Source organism: Gastrolobium bilobum, unplaced genomic scaffold, assembly GCF_033153095.1.
Source record: "Gastrolobium bilobum isolate Gb01-03AN ecotype WA unplaced genomic scaffold, APGP_CSIRO_Gbil_v1 utg1269, whole genome shotgun sequence".
Taxonomy (NCBI): Eukaryota; Viridiplantae; Streptophyta; class Magnoliopsida; order Fabales; family Fabaceae; genus Gastrolobium; species Gastrolobium bilobum.
This window is the reverse complement of record NW_026898540.1, coordinates 1,041,986-1,055,027: the sequence shown is the minus strand read 5'-3', so window position 1 is coordinate 1,055,027 and position 13,042 is coordinate 1,041,986.

Sequence of the window (13,042 nt, the reverse complement as noted above, 5' to 3'; positions counted from 1 at the left end):
GTTTAATTCTTTTCATTAATAAATTGTCTCTAATTGTTTGTGTTTATCTTGAATTTCTTGTTTAAATTCTTGTATGATCTGGCCAACCATATAGGAATAAAGAGGGTCAGGGTTTGCAATAAATATATTGGGGTCTTAATCTAGACAGGGATAAACATCGATTCTTACTTGATCTATACATAGACTGGTAGGAATTGCAAACTTTTGTAATTCATCATGCGTAAGGCTTAATCTGAAAGGAATTACTAAGACATTAGAATTCCAATTAGGTTAAAAGGTTAAAGGCATTAAGACATTAGGATTTAACCAACTAATTATTTAAATGATGAATTATTTAAAACAATTGGGATAGAGAGATATTGAATTGAATTAAATCATAAAAGGGGGATCGGAGGTGAAGTATACCTAGCTTCAGTTTTTATTATTAATTTTAAATTCATATTTAAGTATTAGAATTCTTTTCATGCATTTAATTGTTTTTGGCATTTGTTCTTTAATTGCTTTCTTTAAAATTGAATTTCTATTATGTTTCTCAAACCAAATTTGATTTGTCCAACTTAAGTAAAAATAGTGAACTAGTGCTTGAAATACTAATCCTCGTGGAAACTATACTCTCCTTACTTCTTTATTACTTGTACGACCGGTATACTTGTCGTGATCGCAACAACTCTCGACGCAACTAGAAGATTCTTGAACCATTATTCTGTTGAAAATGGTCTTGAAGATCAACCCAGATGTCACGTGCAGATGTAGAATAGAGAATGCTCCTAGAAATCTCCTTGGACACTGAATTTAAGATCCACGAAATAACCATGTCGTCGTTACGGGTCCAACTACGTTGAAGGACTGGGTCTTCGTCACCAGGTGGCACGACGGAGCCATTGATGAACCCTAATTTATTCTTGACAGAAAGGGCAATTTTCATGGCTTTGCTCCATGAGTTGTAATTGTCCCCTGTCAAAGGTTGAGAAACAAGAACCAAGCCAGGACTATCCGAGTGGTGAAGGAAAAATGGACTTGCTGGATCTTCCATTTTTGGTCTTGTATGTGAAGATGATGAATCATTAGTACCCGAAGCCATGAGAACAAAGAAAATGAGAAGAAAAGCGTAAAGTAATTCTCCAAATACGAGAGATAAGCGAAAACTACATATCAGCTGATACCATCTTACAATACATTCAGAGCAAAATGAGAAGAAAAAGAATTCTTGCATTTTATCAAGTCTGATACAAAGAGTGCAAAAAAAATGATACAGCAGATGAAAAACCAAAGGGGAAGGTAAAGTAACTTTGACTAATCTCTAACTAACTCAGAACATTAACTATGGTAAAAAAAATAAAACACTAGCTAACTGATGAAGTTAACTAACCAACGACCCCAAATAAAGTTAACACTTTTATTAATGCACGAGTTAAAAACAGTTTTCACTTACAATTAATCCTTAAAGTTAATAGTTTAAATACATTATATAATTTCTACAATGGAAGTTGAAGGAACAAAAGTTGCTTTCAAAGCAATAAATACTTAGCTGTGTTAGAGATATATAATATAAAATATAAATCATTGATGGGTCTTCACTTCTTAACTTAAGCTTCTGGGTTGAATTGATTTTAACATGATATCAGAGTTGTTTGGTGAGATGATTGCTTTAAATGGTACGTGATCATGAGGTCACGAGTTCGGTCATCACCATCTCTCACATTTTAGTGGAATTAAGTTAGCACATGTATGAGCCTGTGTAATGTTCACACTTCAAGCCCAAAAGGCTCTTGCGTAAGGGGCGTGTTAGGGGGGAAAATCATTGATGGACCTTCACTTCTCAGCTTAAGCTTTTGAGTTAAATTAATTTTTTATAAGTTGTTTGGGTATGACTCATACTTCACATTCAGATAACCACTTTGTTGGTGGACATATAGAAAGCCAATTGAGGTCTATTATTGTTGTGGGCCCCGTATTTATTTTATTTTTCTCTTTTTTAGTAGTTTGGACTTGAGCTCATGAATAACTATTATGGCTTAGGGTTTCTAAATCTATTTATATTCTTTTTTTTAATAGAGTACTTTGTAAAATGTGTGGTGAGAAGAATATAATGAAACATTGCTAGATGTAGCGCACATTAGGTGAACCGGATTAAATCTATGTCTCTGATTTTTATTTTTTAATTTCTTCTCTCTTTGCTAGTGTGTATGTGATTGTTCGATGCCAACAAGTTGATTATATCCCATATATCGGATGCACAAGGTGGATCATTTATAATAGCTACGTTAGGATCATAATATGCGCACCCCATTGATAGGTTTGATCCTCGTATAACACATTGAGCAAAATTTTAATTGGATTGTGTTTAAATATAATAGATATTAATGTAGGGTAATATATGTAGGGAAACATATGGTACAATACGTTTCTACCCTTTCATTTGAATACTGTTCAGCTGTTCTCTTCATCTTACCTGAATATTCTCACGTAATTGATGCCTATAGGAAATGATTCTAGAATATTCTAATTTCCTGTGTCAATATCCTCGTACGAAGTGATTCTCTTTCACATTTCCTCGTGTACATGAGTCCATGATTTATTCTTTCTTCATTTCTTGCCCGTAATCCCCCTCTAATTCGTCATCCTCCATTTAGATAGTTATCAACCTTTCTTTAATTTGATTATTTTATCTTGTTGTAAAATAGTTTTGCCAAAAACTATTGGTTTAAGTTATAAGAAAAAAATTTATTTTCTTTAATTACAGGTCTCAATTTAATTTGAAGTTCTGAAAATAAAACAAATGATGTTGAATTAAACTAATTTAGTTTCCGATATTAAGTGATTGGGAGAAAAATAATTTTAAAAAAATTGTACCTAAAACAGAACAAGATAGTAATAAAAATGTATCACATTTCTTTTCTTTTCTTAAAAATAAAATAAAATATTTCTTTTAAAGCAAATGAGGCAAAAAAAGAAAATCTATAAGCTGAGCCAAAGAGTCCTAACCTTTATGATAAAATGAATAATTATGAACTACGAGTAATATCATACAATGTTATATGATAATTCAAATTCGTTTAACAGAATACGTTCAAATTTTATATAAATGTTGTATGTCATATTCATATAAATATTGGTACTTCATTAATTCAAATAAGCATTGACTATAGGGTTCAAAAACTACAACCACAAATTGAGTAGTTGTGGCCCTCCCCCACTATGGAGAGACGCGTTTTGAAGCTTCCACTAATTATAAGACTAAGCACTAACAAGTAAACTACAAAGTTTTTGTGGCCACAATACCTTGGCCGCCAGGGTTAACAGCCAAGTATAGGGTACCAATTTGAACCGACCCACTATCACAACCTTATCACAACAACATCAAGATAATATAACCATACTTCATGGTAGATCTTAGACTCAATTGTCATATATGTAGCACATGTTACACGTTACACGTTACACACCCTGTAGTTTTACCTCTTTCTTATTTTTTTTATGTCACTTAACCCTTCAATTTTGATTTAATTAAAAAAACATTTTTTAACGTATCCCCAAAATATTTATTTAGGAGAATGATGTGTTAAAAAAATAGTTTTAAAGATGTAGATTGAGAAAAAATTTAGTTAATAAAAGTAACTCATGTTAAAATTAATTTAGAAGTTAGTTGTTTTAACTTAAACCAAAGTTTTGAGGTGTTCAGTGATTAAAAAAAAATTGAGGGAATTATTTGAGAAAGGATAAAACTACAAATGTAATGTGTAATCTATCCTTTCGTATAATATTAAATTTAATGTTTTTCTTGTAAACTGAAAATAAAGTTATCTTGGGCCCCACAAGAAAATGGGTGTACCTTTTTTTCTCCTTCTCTTCTCTTCATGTGTTTATCTCTCACATAGATATAAATATCTCATTTTGTGTAGGAGATAATTTTATCTTCTATAATCGGATAGAATTAAACTTTTTTAAAATATATGTACTTAGAGGTAAAGTTAAGTTTTAATACGCACACATATATATAATTTACAGAAAAAAGTATTAATCTTATGGAGGAGTTAATATTAGAAAACATGTACTTGCTCCAAATGAGTTTTTCTACGCTTTTTTTCCCTCTTACTTCTCTTTAATTTCTTTCTTTACTATTATGTTTTTTTATATTTCTGGATTTAGACGTGCTTATATATTAACATTTTTCTTTTGACAATATTTAAAAGATCTTTTCCGATGATTCTTTTCACAAATGTAAAACAATCTGGTGAAAGCCACATGGATGTGGTCATATAGGGTGGGCAAATATATGCATTCAAAAGCACCAACTTGGTACGAAGCTCCCTGTTTCATCAATATATAGAGGACATCTTCCAAGAATATATTTGCTTGCAATAATTCTAAGATATTTTAGACGTTTTCTCATTTCCTAGCGTTGAGTTTTCCCATGTTTCCAACTCAAAAATCACAACGACGTGTAGTTTTAACTTATTACATAAAATTTGACGTAATAACGTCTTGCAGAGGCAGCGAACCACATAGCCTTACTGGCTGCATAAATGAAGGTCGAAAATGTCGACAATTTGTTCGATACTCTACTGATTACTAAAGACTCTGATTATGAAAGACTCGATACTTCACATACTAAAGTTTAAAAAAATATGATCCACCTAAATGCATGTACTACATTCAAATTTTTATTGTACTTATTCGTAGTTTTGTAAAAGAGTACCTATTACTCTAAGAGCTTGAATGGGGTAAGCTGATATTTTCTCAAATGCTATTCTAGTATTCTGTTAATTTTAGGTCTGTTGGGAAAATTCGGTTCCCTCAGATCGGCTCAGGGCCTTTGTGCGGAAGTCAATCAACAAGATCCTGATCTCGGATCTCGACAATACCTTGGCCTGAACTTCACCCTTATCTCCCTTATTATCTCCCTTACAAGTTCAACTTTTTATCTCCCTTATTATTTACTTGCCAAACTGCAAAGATTTAATCGTTTTCATTTCTCCCAAATGGGTCACTTTGTTTAGTATTAGCTTAATGCAATTACAACTCGTTGCAGATGATACTGACATAATTTGTATCTTTCATATTCTAGCTAACGGCCATTATATATATATATATATATATATATATATATATATATATATATATATATAATGTAAAGAACCTTGGGATACACCACCCCAAAAGCTAGCTCAAAGGGTGGGAGTGCCCAAGACCTTATAAACTTCACATTAGTTGCACATAGAACCAATGTGGGACTATATATCTCAACACGCCCCCTCACACGAGAGCCCATTGAGCTTGAAGAGTGGACAATGCAACAGGCCCAGCCTACCTGTGCTAAGAAACGCCACAAGAGAAAGTGGGGGACGGCGAGACTCTGATACCATGTAAAGAACCTTGGGATACATATTTTCTTTTTTAAAATTTTATGATGGTACCTCTTCTAGACCTAAAAGAGATGACTGATGGTGTTCTTATTGTAAAAGAATAGGTCATATCAAGGATTTATGTTTTCGCCTTTATGGAAAGCAAACTGTCTTAGAAAAGATGGCAAGGATGCGTGGTCAAGCGCATTTTACTTCTTCTGAAATAACCCTCGCACCTAATGAGACCCAATCTGAATTTCGTCCAGGTGAGTTGGAACGACTCCGAACCATTCTTGATTATCTGAGTAAGCCATCTGATACTAGTGCTTTGGCTATGACTGGTATGAGCTCCAAAACTCATTCTTTCATTTCTTCATGTAATGATTTTAAACATTCTTGGGTTTTTGATTCTGGTGCTACTGATCATATGGCTTGTTGTGCTGACTCCTTTATTTCTTATCATCCTACCATTGGAACTCATACAATATCCATAGCTGATAGCTCACATACATCAGTTGCGGGTTCTGGTGACATAAACTTACAACAGTCCTTACATCTTAAGGATGTTCTTCATGTTCCTAAACTCTCCACGAATCTTCTTTCTATTCACAAAATTACAAAAGATTTGAATTGTACTGTAACCTTCTTCCCTACCCATTGTGTTTTTCAGGATCTCGCCACGGGGAAGACGATTGGTAGTGCTAAAGAGCAAGGTGGGTTGTACTATCTGGTGTCACAATCTCCCACAAATAAAGTAACAGATCACACCTTCATGTCTCATGGTCAATCAACTGCTGATTCTTTAATTTGGCTGCATCATAAGCGTTTGGGTCATCCTCCATTTAGTTTACTCAAATCTTTATTTCCGTCATTGTTTTTGTCTAAGTCTGTTGAGTCTTTTCATTGTGATGTTTGTGAATTTGCTAAGCATCGTGTGTCTTTTCCTTCTAGTATTACTAAGAGTGTTGAACCTTTTGATCTTATTCATTCTGATGTTTGGGGTCCTTCTAAGGTCCCTCATTCTTCTGGAAATAAATGGTTTGTTTCTTTTATTGATGATTGCACTCGTGTAACTTGGGTTTACTTAATGCATGAAAAGTCTGAGGTACCACAACTGTTCTTTCAATTTTATAAAATGATTGAGACTCAATTTTGTAAAAGAATCAAAAGACTAAGGACAGATAATGGTACTGAATATGTCAATCACTCTTTTTTCCAATTTATACAAAATCAAGGTATGATTCATGAACTTACTTGTGTAGACACCCTTCAACAAAATGGGGTTGCTGAAAGGAAAAATCGTCACCTTCTTGAAGTTGCTCGTGCCTTACTGTTTCAAACACATGTACCCAAATGCTATTGGGGAGATGCCATTCTTACTGCAGCGTTCTTGATCAATCGTCTACCCACTCGGGTTCTCGATCATGTAAGTCCTATTCACTCCATGACTTCTTTTTTTCCTTCTGTTCCAACTTTGCAAAGTCTTCCTCCTCGAGTGTTTGGGTGTGTTGTCTTTGTTCATATTCATAAACAGCATCGCAGTAAGTTGGATCCTAGGGCTCTTAAACGTGTCTTCCTTGGATATGCTCCTGATAAGAAGGGCTATAAGTGCTATCACCCTGGAAGTCGGAAATTTTTTGTTTCTATGGATGTTACATTTCAGGAATCTGAGTCCTTTTTCCAAGGTCCTCATCTTCAGGGGGAGAATAATTCACCAGAAGACTCATCACCTTCCTTCTTTGAAACTTCGGTGTCTACTCCTTCACCTGTGTCAGTGTATCCTCCTCTTGTGTCTGTTCCTCCTGTGTCTGATCCTCTTGTGAGTAATCCTCCTGTGACTGATTCTCCTGTGATTGATACATCAAGTACACCAGAGATATGGAAGGTTATGACACCTGAAAGAAGGAAACATCCCACATTGTCTCAGCAGCAACCTCAATCGTCTGAACCACTAGTAAGTCCTGAATCTCATATTTCTGATCATGATGTTAATACTTCTGATGACTTACCCATTACTACTGATTCTGATGATTTACCCATTGCTCTTAGAAAAGGAAAAAGAGCTTGTCCCAAGAAATCTTGTCCCTCCTGTCCCTCTTGTACTCAATACCCTATCTCCCATTTTGTTTCCTCTGCTAATCTGTCTGTGCAGCACAAAAGCTTTGTTTCAGCACTAGACTCTATTGCAATCCCAAAATCAGTACATGAAGCCTTGAAAGATGGAAATTAGGCTCAAGCCATGCAAGAGGAGATGAATGCATTGGAGAAAAATAAAACATGGGAGGTTATTGATAGACCTACTGGAAAGAAAGCAGTAGGGTGAAGATGAGTTTATGCCCTGAAATATAATTCTGATGGAACTCTTGAGAGATACAAAGCTCGATTAGTTGCCAAAGGTTACTCTCAAACCTATGGCATTGATTATGAAGAAACATTTGCTCCAGTTGCAAAGATGAATACGGTGAGAGTTTTGTTATCCCTTGCTGCCCATTACAATTGGGATATAAACCAATTTGATGTGAAGAATGCTTTCCTCAATGGTGAGTTAGAAGAAGAAGTCTACATGGAAATTCCGCCTGGTTTTGATTCTGTGAAGGGAGAAAATAAAGTTTGTAAATTAAAAAATGTCTTGTATGGATTGAAGCAGTCACCTCATGCCTGGTTTGGAAAGTTTACTAAGGTTATGATGACCTTAGGATATAAACAAAGTCAAGGAGATCACACTCTTCTTTTCAAGCACTCCCAAAATGGGAAGCTTACTGTGCTCCTTGTATATGTTGATGATATTATTATCACGTGTGATGATTTTGTGGAAAGACAGATTCTGCAAACACGACTTGCCTCTGAGTTTGAAGTCAAAGACCTTGGGAAACTGAGATATTTCCTAGGGATAGAAGTAGCTCATTCGAGCAAAGGAATCTTTATCAGCCAGAGGAAATATGTTCTTGATCTTCCCAAAGAAGCAGGAAAGCTCGGGTGTAAACCCTCTAATACTCCTATTGAGCAGAATCACAAGATGGGCTATGAAGAGGAGAGTCCTCCAGTTGATAAAGGACAATATCAACGGCTAGTTGGGAAATTGATATTTTGGCCCATACTAGACCAGACTTAGCTTATGTTGTTAGTGTTGTCAGTCAGTTTATGCACGATCCAAAGGAGAAACATATGCAGGCAGTAGAGAGAATTCTTCAGTATCTGAAAGGTACTCCTGGTAAAGGGTTGTTATTCCGACGTGATGGCAATCTATCTTTAGAAGTCTACACAGATGCTGATTATGCTGGATCCGTGACTGACCGTCGTTCTACCACTGGTTATTGCATGTTTCTTTGTGGTAACTTGGTGACCAGTGGCAGACCTAGAAATTTTTATAATGGGGGGCGAAACAAATTATATTATAAAGAAAAGTACATACAATCGTATATGAACCTAATATAAAAAGTTTAAAAGAGTTTTATTACAAAATTCAAGGTCAATTCATTTAACTCTTGCTCTACATTTTTTCATATTATTAAACTCTTCTATAATTGAATCTGTGCTAAAATTTAAAAAAATTCTTTTTCAATATATGTAATCAAAGAATTATTAAGAAATTGGTCTTCCATTTGATTTTGAAGTCTAGTCATGATTATTTTCATGGCAGATAAAGCTCTTTCAGTAGTTGTCATAAAAACTGAAATAGTGAGTACAAGTCTAATCACTCTATCAATAAGAGGATAAATAATTAATTTTCAGATGTGCCCAATTTTGAATTTTTTCTTGGACCCTAAAAGTTTGCTACTTCATTTGGAGAAATTGCAATTTCAATCTCTAAGTTTTGTGTTGTTTAAGTTTTTTTTTTGAAACTTTTAGCCCAATTACTTAATTTTTTTAGTCCAAATTTAAATTTTATATATATATATATATATATATATATATATATATTTAAAAAAATCTAAAAATCAGGGAGGGGCGGTGGCCAACCCTAGTCCCTCCCCTGGGTCCGCCTATGTTGGTGACATGGAGAAGTAAGAAACAAGATGTGGTCGCCAGATCAAGTGCAGAAGCTGAATTTCGAGCTATGGCTCAAGGCATTTGTGAGTTACTGTGGCTGAAAATTGTACTTGATGATCTAAAAATAAAATGTGAGGGACCTATGAAGCTGTTATGTGATAATAAGTCCGCTATTTGTATAGCTCATAATCCAGTTCAACACGATCGGACTAAACATATTGAGGTCGACCGCCATTTCATCAAAGAGAAACTTGATAGCGGGTTGATTACCACTTCATACATTCCCACTGGGCGTCAATTAGCTGATCTATTGACAAAAGGGCTTCCTTCAGATATATTTCAAGAACTTGCTATCAAGCTGAGAATGATAAATATCTATTCCTCAGCTTGAGGGGGAGTGTTGTAAATAGTAATTATGTAGTCATTTATTAGTAATTATGTAGTCATTTATTTGTATTTATTTAGTCCGTTACTTGTATATTGGGCCAAGCCCATTAGGTCAAAATTAGGTCAAGAAGTCTGTATAAATAGAGACCCCTATGTACAGATTCAAATACAATTCAATAATATTTCAAATACCCTTTTCTTTCAAGTATATATATATAGAGGTAGGATCTTTTGACACCTCATTTAATAGCCGTTAAATCAAAAAAGATCAATGGTGTCACGTTACTTACAAATCAAAGCCGTTGGTCTTTTTTGATCTGACGACTGTTAGATGAGGTGTCAAATTTCAAATTTGACACTGGTGTCAAATGAGATATATATATATATATATATATATATGGGGCAGGATATTCTTACACCGGTGTAAGAGTTAGAAGTCTTACACTCAATCTTGACCATTGATCCACTTGTATCCAATAGCTCACATTACTAAAAAATTTGAGCCCTTAGATATAAGTGAGATTAACGGACAAGATTAAGAGTGTAACTTACACTGGTGTAAAATGATCCTAACCCTATATATATATATATATATATATATATATATATATACGGCTTGATTTCCTTGTTTATGAGTCTGATGGTGAGTTCATACACGGCAATTTAATTAATAATCTACCCACTATAGCTTCAACTTGCAAAGCCATTGGACAAGTTCATTCGAAGTAAGTCAATCTCCTTCGACAAATAATTGAGGCGTATATCTTGTACGTGTGGTTTTCCACAGAAACCAATACTGCAAGATTCTGTCTTTTAGGATTTTTCTACACGAAAAAATTCGTTTATAAATTTTTTTGTCAAATTTTTATAAATTACACCATCTTTTTTTGGGAGAACATAATAAAACTAATATTCTTCCGAAGAAAGATAATATAATTTATAAAACAAAAATTGTAAATATAATTTGCTCTTTCTTCTTTATGATATACCATCCGTTTTTAACTTTCAACTTGTGATCTGTGACATGAGTTATGTGACACGTTACATCTTACTCTGTTGATTTATAATCTCATGTCATATGATGTGACAAGATATATTCCCTTATTATTTACTGTCCAAAGAGCTGAAAGATTCAGAGAAGATTCCTGCTATAAATAAGCTGTTGCATAGCATAGAGGGCAAATACTTCAATGACATAAACCCTCCCCAAGTCCAAACCTGCAGGACCGCTTAATCTCTGGTCCCAAATCTAGTATGTGTGCCCCCCCCTGACACTGGACGCACAGAAAGAGATTGAAAGTGGCTAGTTCTACGAATGGAGAAATTTTTTAGTGGTATAGCACCTCTGAAAATTGGTTGGTCCTTTTTTCAAAATAAAAAAGTAATTTCATTTAAATTTATTTTTTTTATAATTTTTTCTCAATCTCTCCCCTCTCCTATTTTTGGCTCATGCTTTGGTAGGATAAAAAATATTCTCCTATGTATGATATTAAATGTCTATTTGAAAAGTCTTTTTTTCAGTTTCTTTTTTTCTTATAAATAGAAGTTAGGTCAAACAATTTTTTACAAAAGCTCTTCTTATAATAAGAGTTTTTTCTATAATAAAAAAAAGTCAAACGCCAAAAAAACTCTTAAATAAAGAATTTTTTTTTAAGTTATATCAACTTTTTATGAAATGTGTGATTTTTTTAAATAGACAACTTTTAAATAACTTTTAATCTAAATTTTTTTTATAATCATCAAATAGCTTGTAGTTTTATTTTAATTTTTTTTAGCTTTAGCTTTAAAGTACTTTTTTAACTTAAAAAAAAACAAACAAACAAAGTGTCTCTAAATATAAGACAAAACTTTGGACACCCTTCTAAGCCACCCCCACCTTTAGAATTGGAAGAAAGGCCATCGAGAGCGTTCTAGGTTCCACTCAAAAAATGACTACCTAAAAATATGGTAGTTAAAATTCTGATTTAAATTTGTACTCTTATGATTTTATGATTTTATGATTTTTTTTAATCAAAACGATTTCATCAAAATTCTAAACATTTTTACGTTTGTACAATTTTTTTATGTTAGAATTGTACGTTTTAGGATTTTAGGTAAAATCATAATTTTAACTACCATGCCTAAGAAAGCATACTTATCAGTGGTTCCTAACTTTATATACATTGAAAATGAGCTTACGTTTGGGGCTGACAATGAAGAGTCTCCTTCACTGGTGGGATGGATTGTTGTTTGTATATATAACTGATGCACACTTTCGAAGTTTGATTACAAATTAACAATCCACATTAATGCTCTTGTTCTGTTGTTCCCACTAGAAGTGACCATATGAGTTAAGATTGCCTTTTGTACAACGTTGTTCAGTATACAGGTAATAATCCAACAATCATATCACAGAGGTTATATGGTTTTATATTTTTCCTTTTCATTTGCTACCAATTATTATGGTTGCGTGTGCTTGTTTGCTCCTCAGCAATTGGTAAGCAAATCACCATCTTTGAGAAATGAGTAACAGAGAAACGGAATCATAAGATTCTCACAACTAACTATCAATTAATCATGGGTCTCTTCGAGACATCTGATTGAGCAACATATGCAACTTGAATAGTTGGATGTCAATTGTCAAGTCAGGGAAAATTAGAGATAACAATGGTGAAGTAAGCAGAAGCTTAGCATTTTGCGTTGCATGGAAGGAATTATTAATTACACTTGACATTCAAGTTCCAATCAATTGGCCCCGAGATTATGAAAAACGAAACCAATAAGTGAGGGCACCGTTTGAAATAGGTACTCTATGCCTAATATTCTGGCTCTGTCACCAGGCCCAATATAGGGGTTAAATTTTTGTGCTCTTCACACATTACTTTTTGTTCTCATGCACACGCGTCTCATGCCCATATTACGATGCGCTACCTCCCACAAAAGTGGGATTCACATGGCAAAAATTGTTTAGGCTCAAGTATGTTTCACATGGAAATCGTATTCTACTGTAAATTTTGTTAGAGATATATAAAATTATTAAATTTTTAGATTCAATTAGTTTTTTATATGGTATTAGAGTTTTGGTATCACAAATTCGATTTTCACCGCCTCCTATTTAATTAATAATTAATTAAGTATCGTGGAGTTTCTTAGCACGGGTACGTGAGTCTGTGCATTGTCTACCTTTCAAACCGCCTAGTGGGTTCTCGTTGGAAAAGACATATTAGAGATATGTAAAATCATTAATGTAATCTCACTTAATAGCTTAAACTTTTGAGTTGAATTAGTTTTTTACAAATTTTCATCTTCACTGACAAAGAAATAACTTCTATACATTACTC